General features: G+C 45.4%; 1 protein-coding gene across 8 annotated transcripts in view; it reads left to right on the forward strand.

The window, feature by feature from the left end:
• The window catches only part of STK31 (serine/threonine kinase 31), a 482,717-nt gene that overhangs the window by 150,191 nt on the left and 317,913 nt on the right, over positions 1-14,613 (forward strand). The gene's annotated exons all lie outside the window — the stretch shown is intronic.

The raw sequence follows: 14,613 nt of genomic DNA on the forward strand, positions 1-14,613 counted from the left end.
AACTCAAATATCTCCCATTCAGAAGTTTCACACAGAATTTTTTTAATTCTCAAACTTTGTAGCTGCAAAGAGAAAATCACCAGCTGAAGGTCTAAATCCTAAAGCACAAAGGCCTAGAATCCTCTCATGCTAATGCCATAACACAGGGAAGTCTGCGTGCAAACACTCCCCCCCCTCCTCCCCCCCCCCCCCCCCCATAATTAAAGAGGGGAAAGAAGCTGTGTTCTTTGGTGCCAAGGTAGGCCCTGCAGAAATCGATGACTCTGTGCTCAGAACTGACTCCTTTACTCCTAGTCACTGAAGTTTCACCAATGCCTTCCATACTGAAAAATAGATATTGGTGCCAGCCAGTCAAAAACCTTAAATCTTTCAGAATCTAAATAGCATTTCTATGGGGATTCCTCCTAATAAGAAGCAACATTCCCTTTTTAAAAAAAAGTTTTATTTTTACGTTTTCAATACAATGTATCATGTAAGCATTGAATAAAAATCACATGCATCCTTAACAAAATCATCATATGGCAAAAACAAGCAAAAGAGATACCATGATATCAGTCGCTTATGAGGGAATCAGAGTAAAAAAAGAAAATTTTATAAAAGAAAAAATGACATTTACCTTTACCCCGTGTTATAGACCTAGCAATAATTAGATCATGTTGTAGAACACAGAGAACTTTCAAACAGTGATTTTAACTTGATATTCTATACTTAAGTCAATTTTGTAGTTGAGAAGGATCATAACTTTTTACCTTGAAAGGGAATAACACATTTGCAAGGAAACTTTTAATGCTTTTTTATTTATTTTTTTTAATCTCCAGAACCTGATTTTCAAGCAGCACAAACTTCCTCCTAATCTCCTGAGTTGTCCCAGAGAGGTCAGGAAAAACATTAATTCTTTGTCCATAAAACATTCAACATTTCTGGAAATAAAGCTTTAATACCAAGTTGCTTTCAATTTCCTATAGTCACTGTTTCTCCTGTGATGTTTCAAACAGTGCGGTGACATCCAAACTGTCCACTGAAACCAGCAGTTTTATTTCCCCCTCCTTGACCCTATTTATAAGTCTTTTGGCTACTAGGAGAAAATACACTTTGCTAACAGATGGTATTCAATGAGGTGGCAGGTTAGATTTGAGCAGTCTTCCAGTGTGGACACAGCATCAGTATTTCAAACCATTGGGTATTAAAGGTCATACAGCAGGGATATTTAAATGTCAAAACCTTGCTGCCTAACAATCCCCCAAAGAATTTATATGAATGTATAACAGCAAAAACTCCTTAAGCAGGAGCTGTCAGCGTTGCTTGTAGTAGCAAATGTAGAAGAGCCAGACCCAATACCACAAAAACACAGAATTCTACTCCCAAGTACTTTCTCATTCTGAAGAAAACCGATGGTCTGTCACATCTTGGACTTCAACAAACACCCGAAGGAGGAAGAGTGAAGGATGAACTCTTTAGGATCCATCCTTCCTCATCTGAAAATGAACAAATGGCTGACCACTCTGGGCCTGAAAAATACTCACACATCTTAATCCTCAAGGCTCGCAGGAAATTTATCTGTTTCGTCACAGTAAACAAGCATCATTAGTATCATGTTTTCCCTCTTGGCACACAGGCTGTTGACAAAGTGCCTCGCAGTAGTCTCTACTTATTTAAAGAAGAAAAATGTTTATTTCCTTCCTGGATGATAGGCTCATATCCAGCAGTACTCTTCAGAAAGGACATGCCTCCACTCTCTGCACAATAAATATCCTTTAATCCATAGAATTCATCATCAATTTCCCAATATCTGATACTCAACTGACATCTAATAGACTTCATAAGAGCGTGCCATAACAGAATACATGATCTAACTCTTTCTAAATAAAGGAAAGTTTTGACCCATTTCTTCATGAAAATGTTAGGCCATATGGCAACAATAGTTCATATTACACCATGTACATTTCTCCTCATGAGAAAAGTCAGTCACTTAATGTTCCAGTGGAACATTCCATCTTCAAAACTCATTTTCAATGTATGATCACCACAGATGCCTCCAACCAAGGATATGAAGCCCATCTGAACAAACTTCATTCTCAGAGAACATGGTCTCCACAGAAGGATTTCTTCATGTAGACCATTTAGAGGAGTAGTCTTCAGTGCTTTGAAAGCATTCATATATCTCTATATAATATCTCAAATAATTTTTCTGTTATATAATGGACATTAGTTATCCCCAGATATCACATCTTACCTCTTGTTACCCTTTTCTCTCCCACAGTAGACTCTTCCCTGCATCCTATATATTATCCCTATCAATTTATCCTCTGTTATATTACATAATGTACATTAGTCACCTTACTTTTCAGCCTTTTTTAATGTACACCTCAGTTATTTTTCTTCTATATTTTATATAAGGTTCTTTAGTTCTCATAAGTTAAATTATATAAGTTAAATAAATCTTTCTTTTCCCCCTTCATTATTTAGTAATCTCTTCATATTATGCCCTTTTCTGTTGTAATTATCATGCTGAATTGTTGTAATTAGTTTCAGTCTCTTAATTTGCCTTTTGATTTTGTTTGTTTCTTCTCAAACCTGCACTCTCGGTGCCCAGTTGGCTTTGTTTTTCCCCTCCCCCATCTCCTTGTTTTAATGTATTTTCCGCTCATTTTGTTAAAATGTGAACCGGCATAATGTCTTGCACTAATGCCAGTATATAAAAGCTATTAAATAAATATATCTCTCCTGTTATCCTGTACATCTCTTATGTACATTAGTTACTTTGTAACCCCCTGTACATTATACTCCCCTCCTCTCTTGCTCCCCAGTTTCCCCTTCCCTGTTTTTTGTATTTCCATTAAGTTCCTTGTAAGCTGATATGATGTACTCATGAATACCGGTATAGAAATGCTGTTAATAAATAAATCTCTGCTTAAAAGGAAAAACGTTAAGTCAAACAATCAAGTATATATGTACTACATCAAAACAAGGGATGGGGGGTGGGGTGCCTTAAAAATGTGTGTGGGCAATTTTTGAAAGAAAATATACCTGATTGTTTGATTCTGGAAACCAAAATCAGATAGGCATAGTAAGTCATCAGTTACAACCATGTGAATGGACATTGGATCAATGTGAATCCAAACTGGTTCAACGTTGGGGAGCTCTGCAAGTCTCTTTGCAGTCCCATTCAATAGAGTTTCCATCTACTGTTAAAGAACAGTCTAGCGACTGAAACGTTTTCAGCCCCATGGAATCAAAGGCTTTATGCATTTCTCCTGATTTCTCTCATAGTCCAGATGAATAAAAAATTAAGAAAAGGGCTTGACAGAGCTTGCCTGCATTGCCACTGTTACTCCCTGCTACTCTATGTGAACCAAGGAGGATGGCCTTCATTTGAAGTCCTTGCCGGCGCTTTAAAGGTGGATGTCCCAGCGAGATAAGTGAGCTTGCATGAATTGCCTCTGCTACTCCTTCTGGCCCAAGGAGGAGAGTCTTCATTTGGTCCTTGCTGACGCCTCATAGATGGAAGCCCTGTGGCCCACTGCTGCCAGTATGCCCCTTAAAGCGGTTTTTTTTTTTGGGTGTAAGGCATTATGGGAAGGAAAAGCAAAGGGAAGCCTTTTGGTTCTCCAGCTGTCCCCACATCAGTGAGAGGGACTATGGACAACTATCTACTTCGACCTGGAGGCCAGACGAGAAGAACCCCGCATGAGGCTTCAGTTGAGGCTTCTCTGAGCTTTATAGCACCTTCTCCACCCGACTTACCTCTTCTCGTACAGGAGGGGGGATATGCAGACTTAGGAAATATGAATATCTCTGGAATTTGTGGTCCATTTTGTGAGACTCTTTTGGATCTGCCGATTTTCTGTGGTAGTAATTTACCAAGAAAAGAACACATTACCCCCATATTACAACATTTACACTGGCTTCCCATAACTTACTGTATTAGATATAAAATCTTGACCATTATTCACAATCTGCTCTACAACCCCAGTTCTGTATGGATTTGCAGTATGTTACACATATACAAAACCTACAAGACATTTACGATCTATAGACAAATGTCTACTAGAGATTCCATCGGTTAGGACAACCAGCTTAGCCTTAACAAGGAAAAGAGCCTTCTCGGTTATAGGCCCGACTCTGTGGAACTCCGTTCCTGATTCTATTCGTATGACACCCAACCGCAAAGAATTTAAAAAGATGCTAAAAACCTATCTGTTTAATGATGCTTATAAATACAATAACTGATATCAATTTATACTGCTACTTAACCTAACTCTTTGATTTGATAACCTGTTAAGACTAACAGGTTTGTTTTTATTATGTATGTAGATTTGTAAACCGCCTAGACGGACATGTAATTACCCAAGTGTGCGCTATATAAAAAACTTTTAAATAAATAAATGGGGGAAGTGAAGATTCTACTACAGCCCCAGCCCAGTTGGAGGGTACTCTCTGATGTGGAGGTGGATTGGTTACTCTATCTCCCCCTAAGATAGGTACACTTGCTGTCAGTTGCTATCTCTGCCCCAATAAGTGAATATGCCAACTGGTGCTATTGAAGAAGGGACAAAAGGAGTTAAAACTGAACCAGCTGAAATAACATTGAGATGTTTGGAAGATTATGACTCAAATGGAGACTAATCTTAATCATTCTATTTCCCAATTGGCTTCCTTTACAGCAGGGGCAGTCACTAAGCTCTCTGAGCTAGATACCCAAACCACAAATATTAAAAAACACAATATCTCATTATCTGACTCCAGGGCCGGTGGAAGCACTAGGCGAGCTAGGTGATCGCCTAGGGCGCCTAGCATTAGGGGGCGCCAAGCCGCTGGTGGCCGACAAGAAGGCTCATATGGACGCCGAAGATCAGTAGGGCCGTGGTGGACCTCACGTCACCACGGCCCGAAGAAAAGGTCGCATCTAAGCCTGCAAATACTCCTCCTCCTTCCTGCCCCCGCGGACCTAGAAGAAAAATGTTGCCGGAGCCGCGTGCCAGAAGAGGAGCATTAGCGTACCGGAAGGAGGAAGAGCATCAGCCACGTAGAGAAGAGGAGCAGCGCTTACGGGCTGCCGCGATTCCCACATCGCGGGCGGCCCGAGAAGACCAGGGCTGCTGCAGAGCCCATCCTGCGGCGACTGGTGAAGAGGAGGTCCAGAGGTGAGAGAGAGGCTGAGGATCTGTAGAGTGTGTGCGTGCATGAGATGAGACTGTGTGTGGGAGTGAGGACCTGAATGTTTGCAGAGACATGTGAGAGCCTGTGTGTGTGTGTGACACAGCATGTGACAGCCTGTGCTTGAGCAAGACAGCATGTGGGAGTGAGAGAGCGCCTGGGTGTGTCTCAGACAGCATGTGCCAGTGAGAGACTGTATGAATGACTGAGAGCCTGTGTGTGTGTGAGAGAAACCATGTGAGAATGAGAACCTGACAGTGTGTTTGAGGGAAGACGACAGATGGAGAGAAAAGAAATAGAAAGACAATATAAAAGGAATTGGCCAAAAAAAATAAGAAAGGAAAGGTGGAAAAAAATCCTGTGACCAACCCATTAGAAAACTAAGATCAGACAGCAAAGTAAAAAAAAAAAAAAATTACTTTTTACTGATTGGCACATGTAATCTTCGGGAATGTGCAAGAGTAGCACTTTCTCTATGCGGATCTCACAATGTAGGAGATCAGCATGGAGGAAGTGGAAGCCCACGGGGCTTGCAGAGAGGAGGCAGCAGAATGGGCTTCAGTGCCAGTAGCAGCAATCAGCACCTCCCCAATAGCCACGCGGCAGCAGTGACAGTGGCAGCAGAGGAATGAGAGAGGCTCTGAGGTTACTGGCAAAAGAGAGGGGGTCTGCCTTTAGTGTGTGCATGTGTATGAATGAGAGTCAGCCCTGGGGGTGTATGTGTGTATGAGAATGAATGGGTGTCTTCCTGGGGTTTGTATGCGTGAGAATAGGTGCCTGCATGTGTGTGTGAGAATGAATGTGTGCATGCCTGGGGGATGGGGAGGGTGTGGTGTGAAAATGAATGGTAGCTTGCCTGGGTGTGTGTGTTTGTGTGTATGTGAGGGAGCCAGTGACAGCATGAATGTGTATGAGAAAATCCAGGGGAGTAAGAGTGTGTGTGTGTCTGGGGAGAGAGTGTCTTACACCCTGAGAGTGTCAGTGTCTGTGAGAGCGAGATGTTATGGTGGGTATAAGTGCATGAATGTATATGTGTGACAGTGTATGTGTGAGAGAGAATGGACATGTGAGTATGGGTGAGAGAGAGAGGATAACTTCCTAATCCTCAACATCAGGGTGACTGGAAATCAAGAGCTCCCATGCATGGACAGCAGGGGCTTTTTAAAATCCTTATTTCCTAGCGTGTAGCAGATGGACTCAGAACAAATGGGGTATAGTGTGCTCTTGCTAGCAGTTGGAGACGGATCTGACGTCAGCACGTAGTACATATACCCCTGCAGGAAGTGCAGACGCTCAGTAATTTCCGTCTCCAAAGCAGTTTGGAGCTCCCTCACGCTCGCTGAGCGTTTTTCCAAATTCTAAATTCATAGAAGGATTCTACCTGAAGACGAGCCCCGCACTCCTGCGGTGATACCCTCGGGTCCCTCCCCCAGTCGAGTTTCCAGAGGTGATTTCCGTGGTCCCTCGGAGGTAGGAGCCTCAGTCCGGTGGCCGAATCGCGGCAGGGACCTAGCCCCCGAGTAAGAAGGGCTCGGGCGCGGCGTAGAGGCAGCATCGGTCCCGATCCGTTCGCGGTGAGGACTTGGCCCTTGAGCGAGACGAGTTCGGGCGCGGCCTAGAGGCAGCGGGTGCACTTCCTCGAGCACGGCGGTGACGATAATCACCCTCTCTCCCCGCAGCCGGAGACCGTCTGGGTCTCGGCCGGGAAGCGCCGAAGATCAGGTAAGGTGTACATCTTTACTTTACTGGTCTCCGAAGAGCGAGGATTAGCGGGGTTTGCCTATGTGGTAACCCGCCAAGGAGGTCGCCATTTTGCCTGCCTGCTCGCTGTTGCCTTCTACTCTGGTTCGCCGCCTCACAGGCAACGGGCGCATATGTTAGGTGCCCGAAAGTATTGGGCGCACATTGATAGGCGCACGTCTTCGCGCATATTACAAGCCGCATACTTTCGGCTGGGAGCACACTGGAGCATAAAGATAACAGACGCGATGGAGCGTATGAGAGCCCATGCGTCCGCAGAACCGGCACCTCCAGAATCAGGCATAAGAACTCTAGGCCTCTGCTCAGCATGCCACCTCAGAGCCACACAGAGCGAGGAAGCAGACTCCCTATGTGCCCAATGTGAGGAGGCCCTAGGAGTCCCAGGCCAGGGCCGGTCCCAGCCCAGATTAATTGCCAGTTCCTCGGGGAACACCTCGGACCTAGCAGGCTGCGGTGAGCAGCCAGGGAATCCTAGAGACCTGGTGCCCCTAAGGCTAGAACCTGCTTCGCTCTCCTGGGTGGAATTATTCAAGGGGATTCACGCCTTTGTCAAGATGCAGTCTGATCCCCTAACGGACCCATACATACCGGATGACCCTGCCCCTGGACCCTCAAGACCTAGGCACGGCCACCCGCCACCCGGAAGCCCCACTTACGGGGACTCAGATTACTCTGAGGAAGAAGGCGAGCTCCCCGAGGAGGGAGAACTTCCCTCGGGGATAGAGTCGTATCGAACCATGAGACGCTTCTTTCTTAAGGAGGATCTCCCAGACCTGGTCTCTCAATGCCTGTCTGAGCTGGCTATCCCGGGCCCAGGCACCCCGGGGGAACCTAAAGTGAACCCCCTGCTAGAGGGCCTGCGTCCAACGGCTCACCATTTTCCCCTCCAAGCAGCACAGCAGCTAATCGATCTGGAGTGGAATGCGCTGGAGGCCTCATTCAAAGGGGGTCGGGCCTTGTCTAGCATGTACCCCCTGGACCCGGCAACTAAGGAGTTGCTGGCGTGCCCCAAGGTAGATGCCATAGTTTGCACCATTGTGAAGCGCACCACCATTCCAGTGGAGGGAGGGGCGGCCCTCAAGGATGCACATGACCGGCGCCTGGACGCCATTCTGAAACAAGCCTTTGAGGTGGCAGCCATGTCCCTACGAATTGCGACCTGCTGCACCGTGGTGACGCGTTCCTGTTTATCACAAGCCAGAAACACCCCGGGAGAAGAAATGGAATCTGTTCTCTCGTTCCTCACTGACGCTGCCTCCGACCTAGTCCGTACGGCAGCCAAGGGAGTGTCGTCCTCAGTGGCAGCCAGGAGACAGCTCTGGCTACTGCATTGGTCGGCCGACTCCTCCTCCAAGACATGCCTTACAAGAATGCCCTTTACGGGATCCCTCCTATTCGGCAGCGACCTAGAGAAACTGGCTAACAAATGGGGCGCATCTCCATTACCCCGTCTACCAGAAGACAAGTCGAGGAGGAACCAGCGCCCTCTTCCTAGGCCATCCAGAGGTAGAAGCTCTCAACGCTTCAACCCCTACAGGACTAGCTACCAAGCACCTCGTTCTCAGACCAGGAACCAGTCCTTTCGGACCAGGCACAACAAGAGTGGAACTGGCTCGGGTTCGGGTCCCGGCCACACCCAACAATGAGAATCAGCCGACCCATCTGGGGGAGGAAGCCATAGGGGGCAGGCTAACCCTATTCTACCGCAGATGGGTCGCGATTACTTCGGACCAGTGGGTCCTCGCCATCATCCGAGAAGGGTATTACCTAGACTTCCTTAGTCTCCCTCCGGACAAGTTTAGGTGAAAAACACGACATTTCCTCCTGTCAGCAATGCCAAGAGATGACACCAAAAGGAAGAAAATTGCGACAGGAAAAAATAGAACAACTTTTCCATCTGCAATTGATTCCTTCACCATCGACTTCATCAAAATCATCACCGGCAAAAGCTCCCAAGAAAGTTTTGCTGAAAAAGCGCCGACCGGACGGTTCAGGAGACAGACCCTCGCCAACTCCGGTATCGATCCGTTCGGATACAGAGGTAAGGCCTAGACATAAACATCGGCATCGGCATGCCTCCACATCACCGACCGTTTCCTCCCATGAGGAACCGAAAAACGGCCTAGATACAAAGATACCTCGCAGTCGCCTAGGCCTCCCTCGGTAGAACCGGCTCCACCACAAATAATACTATCTCCGCCTCCACTGGTGTCAAGCGTTACCCCAGTACCACAAGACTTGACATCATTCATAAAGGAAGCGGTACTGCAGGCCATAAAGGAGCATATATCGTTGACTACACAGATGCCGGCGATATCGCCGGTGACGGCTTCTTTACCTCTGACGTGTCAGATGCCAATACTGATGACAGATTTAGTTCCAGCGACGGCGCCGATGCCGGGGGAATCCCCAATGCGGACATCAAGAACACTTACTCCATCGATGCCGATATCGATGCCTCCTCTCTTTTCAGAGATCACATCTTCGGTTCAAATATTGGTGCCTATTGTCACCTCTGCCCCATCACATAAGAAAACTGAAACATCAACGATGTCATCGAAACACATATCAATCCTCGATACCATCGATGCCACACACTTCATCGACGATGCCGCTTCCTACTGGGGCCCCAGTATCATCAGAAGCAGCATTGTATTCTATTATACAGAAGAAATAACAGGATTTATTGCACTCTTTGCCTTCAAAGCCACAAGAAGAGGATTCTTCTCCTTAGGACCCTCTACCAGGGCCCTCTGGTTTAATTCCTCCACCAAAACCTGTGCTGAAACCACAGTACACTCCAGATTGACACATGGAGTGATACTGCATCAGACACTTCTTCTGAAATCTTTGTCTGATCCTTCACCACCACACCCTAGGAAACAATCCCCTCCAGAGGATCTTACCTTTTCCACCTTTGTGCAAGACATGGCTGATTCTATCCCCTTCAAATTGGAATCAGAGCAGGATCTCCGCCAACAGACCCTAGAGGTCTTACAATTTGTTGATCCTCCTAAACAAGTAATGGCAATACCCATACATGATGTCCTACAACTACAACATCGACTGTGGGAACATCCCTGTTCTGTTCCCTCAGTAAATAAAAGGATGGACACCATGTACTTGGTTCAAGCCATGCCTGGCTATCAGAAATCACAGCTACCCCACAATTCAGTAGTTGTGGAATCTGCACAGAAAAAGGCTAAAAGGACAAGAGTTCACTCATCCAATCCTCCTGGAAAGGACAACAGGTTTTTAGATTCTCTTGGCCGCAAGGTATTTCAAGGTACAATGCTGAATTCTAGGATTTCATCCTATCAATTGTATATCACCCAATACCAGAGAAACCTCTGGAAGCAAATGGAAGAATTTATTCCATCTCTTCCACAAGAATATAGGGAGCCTGCACAAAACATCAACAAAGCTTTCAAAGCTGGTAAACATGAGGTAAGAGCTGCATACAATGGTTTCGAGACAGCTTCAAAGGTGGCGGCCTCAGGCTTTAGTGCCAAAAGGTGGGCCTGGCTCAAGGCCTCAGACCTTAGGCCAGAAGTCCAAGATAAATTGGACCTCCCCTGTACAGGGGACAATTTATTCGGTACAAAGGTACAAGAGGCGGTGTCTCAGTTGAAAGAACATAATGAAACCTTGAGACAACTTTCCTCCCTTCTCCAGGACCCTACTGCACATGCCACCCGTAGACCTCCAAGGAGAGACATGAGACTACCTTTTTACCGTCAAAAAAGATATTATCCTCCTGGGTCTAGGCCCAGGCAAGTCAGAACCCAGCAAAGAACACAATCACGTCGGCAAAGAACAGCTAGGCCCCAACCTGCTCCTCAGACAGAACCTGCGGCGGGCTTTTGAAAATCCATCCAGGGAACTCAGCCTCTCCATAAATCCTCGACCAGAACTCCCAGTAGGAGGCAGATTATCCAAATTTTACCACGATTGGGTTGCAATAACAACGGATCAATGGGTTCTGTCCATAATATCTTGAGGATACCAACTCAACTTTCTCTCCATTCCCACAGAATTTCCACAGACTCAAGTTCATCTCAACAAACATCACATGCTTCAACTACAAGTAGAATTGTCCACCCTTCTGAAATCCAGGGCTGTAGAACCGGTGCCCCGGTCTCAGCAGGGCAGAGGATTCTATTCCCGGTATTTCCTCATTCCAAAGAAAACCGGGGGCCTACGTCCCATCCTCGATCTCAGAAATCTCAACAAATTTCTTAAGAAAGGAGTTCAGGATGGCTTCTCTAGGCACCATGCTTCCACTTCTTCAAACAGGAGATTGGCTGTGTTCTCTGGATCTTCAAGACGCTTATGCTCACATTCCAATATTCCCTCCTCATTGCAAGTACCTGCGTTTCATGGTGGGTCAGCAGCATTTCCAATACAGAGTTCTGCCGTTCGGACTTGCCTCTGCTCCCAGAGTATTCACAAAATGTCTGGCAGTAATAGCAGTACACTTGCACAAAAAGTGTCCATGTGTTTCCATATCTAGACGACTGGCTCATCAGAAGTCCATCTCTACAAGGAGCTCTAACTTCTCTCAATCAAACAATTACTGTTCTCCATGCGATAGGATTTCTCATCAATTATCAAAAATCCCATCTTACTCCATCTCATCTCCTTCAATTCATAGGAGCAGAATTGAACACCAAAGGCCTTTCTACCCGAAGATCGAGCAGAAACACTATCCCTATTGGCAAACTCGATTCATTCAATCAAACAACCAACAGCTCAATGGGCTTTAAGATCACAATGGATCCAGGCCATTCAACCACTGCATTCTTCAATTCAAGTAACCCACCTGCTATGTTCATCTCTACTTTGGTGAGCGAACAAGGACAATTTGCTCAAGGGCCTACCCTTCCAACAACCAGTCCCACAGATAACTTTAACTACAGATGCATCCACCTTGGGTTGGGGAGCTCACATAGACACTCTCCAAACTCAGGGGACCTGGACGAAACTCGAAGCAACATTTCAAATCAATTTCCTGGGACTTCGAGCTATACGTTATGCTGCATGCGTTCAAGGACTGCCTTTCACACAAGACTGTTCTGATTCACACGGACAACACAGTAGCCATGTGGTACATCAACAAACAGGGAGGTATGGCATCATATCTCCTTTGTCAAGAAGCTGCACAGATTTGGGGCTGGGCCCTCAACCACTCAATGTTTCTCCGGGCAACTTATCTGGTAGGCATTCACAACGTAGTGGCAGATCGACTCAGATGTCAATTCCAACCACATGAATGGTCCCTGGATTCCTCCGTAGTGACCAGGATATTTCAACATTGGGGACAACCAACAATAGACCTCTTTGCGTCACAACTGAATCACAAAGTGGAAAAATTCTGTTCTTTACACAAACAGAAGAACCAGTCAGTCAAGGATACCTTTGCTCGCCCTTGGAACTCAGGCCTACTATACGCATATCCTCAGATACCACTCATAACCAAAACTCTAGTGAAGCTACAACAGGACAAGGGGTCCATGATACTCATAGCCCCGTATTGGGCTCGACAAGTATGGTTCCCCACACTTCTAGACCTCTCAGTCAGGGATCCAATTCGCCTGGGAGTAGCTCCCACTCTCATAACTCAGGGTCGGTTGTGCCATCCCAACCTTCAATCCCTATCCCTGACAGCATGGATGTTGAAAGCTTGATTTTACAGCCACTCGATCTTTCAACCACTCGATCTTTCAACCAATGTATCTCAAGTGCTTATAGCTTCACGTAAACCTTCCACACGAAAGAACTATTCTTCCAAATGGAAACGATTCACCTTGTGTTGCAGGCAAAACAATATTGATCCTTTCACTTGCCCCACTATTTCTCTTCTAGACTACTTATACCATCTTTCAGATTCTGGTCTCCAGACTTCATCTGTAAGAGTCCATTTAAGTGCAATCTCAGCTTACCATAACAAGATGGGAGATGCACCTATATCCACACAACCTCTTGTCAGCGGGGTTTATGAGAGGTTTAACTCAAATTAGACCACCAGTTTGGCCTCCAGTCACAGAATGGGACCTGAATCTGGTTTTAACAAGACTAATGCATTTTCCTTTCGAACCCATAGATTCCTGTGATAAATTTCTCACATGGAAGACTATCTTCCTCATAGCCATTACATCGGCTAGAAGGGTTAGTGAGTTACAAGCACTTGTCACGTACTCACCCTATACAAAATTCCTACATGACAGAGTGGTTCTCCGTACACATCCAAAATTCCTCCCCAAGGTAGTTATGGAATTCCACTTGAACCAATCCATAGTTTTACCCACATTCTTCCCAAGGCCTCATTCTCACCAAGGAGAACAGGCTTTACATACTTTGGACTGTAAGCGTGCGCTATCCTTTTATTTAAACTGTACTGCAGTCCACAGAAAATCCAATCAACTTTTTGTTTCTTATGATCCAAACAAACCAGGTAAAGCTGTGGGTAAACATACTCTCTCTAACTGGTTGGCAGATTGCATACAGTTTTGCTATGAAAAAGCAGGCCTTCCTCTCCAGGGGCGAGTAAAGGCACATTCAGTAAGAGTGATGTCAACCTCAGTAGCACACTATCGTTCAGTGCCAATCCTTGACATATGTAAAGCAGCAACATGGAGTTCTCTCCACACCTTTACAGCTCATTACTGTTTGGATAAACAGGGATGACAAGATTCAGCCTACGGACAATCTGTCTTAAAGAACTTGTTTCCAGTCTAAACCCAACTCCTTCTACATCCAACCTGATGTGATCTTCGGCTTACTCATTTCAACTACAACAATTCACTATTGCCTCAATCTGAAATGGATCAGCCTCTAGCTTGCTAATCACCCATATGTGAGGACTAGCATCCTGCTTGTCCTGGGGTAAAGCAAAATTGCTTACCTTTTAATAGGTGTTATCCCAGGACAGCAGGATGTAGTCCTCATGAAACCCACCTGCCACCCCGCGGAGTTGGGTCTTCTTCCAATTCTTGGTTTATTATTTTAATTTTGCTAAAGCTTATTGCTACATATGAGACTAGAGTGAGACCCCTGTGGCAGAGAATATCAGGGCATGCTGGGCATGCTCAGTGGCCTCACAGTGCCAGTCAAAAGTTTCTAGAAATTTTGACATAAGCTTTTCCCGCAATAGGGCTCAGTCAGTGACTTCACCCATATGTGAGGACTACATCCTGCTGTCCTGGGATAACACCTATTACAAGGTAAGCGATTTTGCTGTATGCATAGAAGCATCTTTGGTAATTACAAGCATGACACATCCATGAAAATCACAGCAATTTCCATAAGTGGTTCAGTAGTAACATTTTTTTGGATGTTTGAGTCATTCTGCTTCATTTATATTTTTTTCTATGTAAATATTCATTTGGAATAGACCTTGTGAAGGTTAAAATATAATATTGAGGCTTCTGTTTTTAAGAAATTTTAAGGAAGCCGTATATGGAACATAGTTGTGACTAATTTGTATGAAAAAAGGTTGTTGGGTTAGTGCCATTCATGGAAAGAATATCTGGCTTTCTCTTTATAACTTTGGTATCAGCAATATTGGCACCAGTGATATTCTTGCTGTGTCTTTTAACTGTATTTACTTTCTTTCAGAGGAATTAATGTATCAGATTCTTGTTTGGTGAGCCTTGACCTGACATAGTATTGGCAGAGGTTGGGAATGTTGAGAAA

Source organism: Rhinatrema bivittatum, chromosome 2 (genome assembly GCF_901001135.1).
Source record: "Rhinatrema bivittatum chromosome 2, aRhiBiv1.1, whole genome shotgun sequence".
NCBI classification, from domain to species: domain Eukaryota; kingdom Metazoa; phylum Chordata; class Amphibia; order Gymnophiona; family Rhinatrematidae; genus Rhinatrema; species Rhinatrema bivittatum.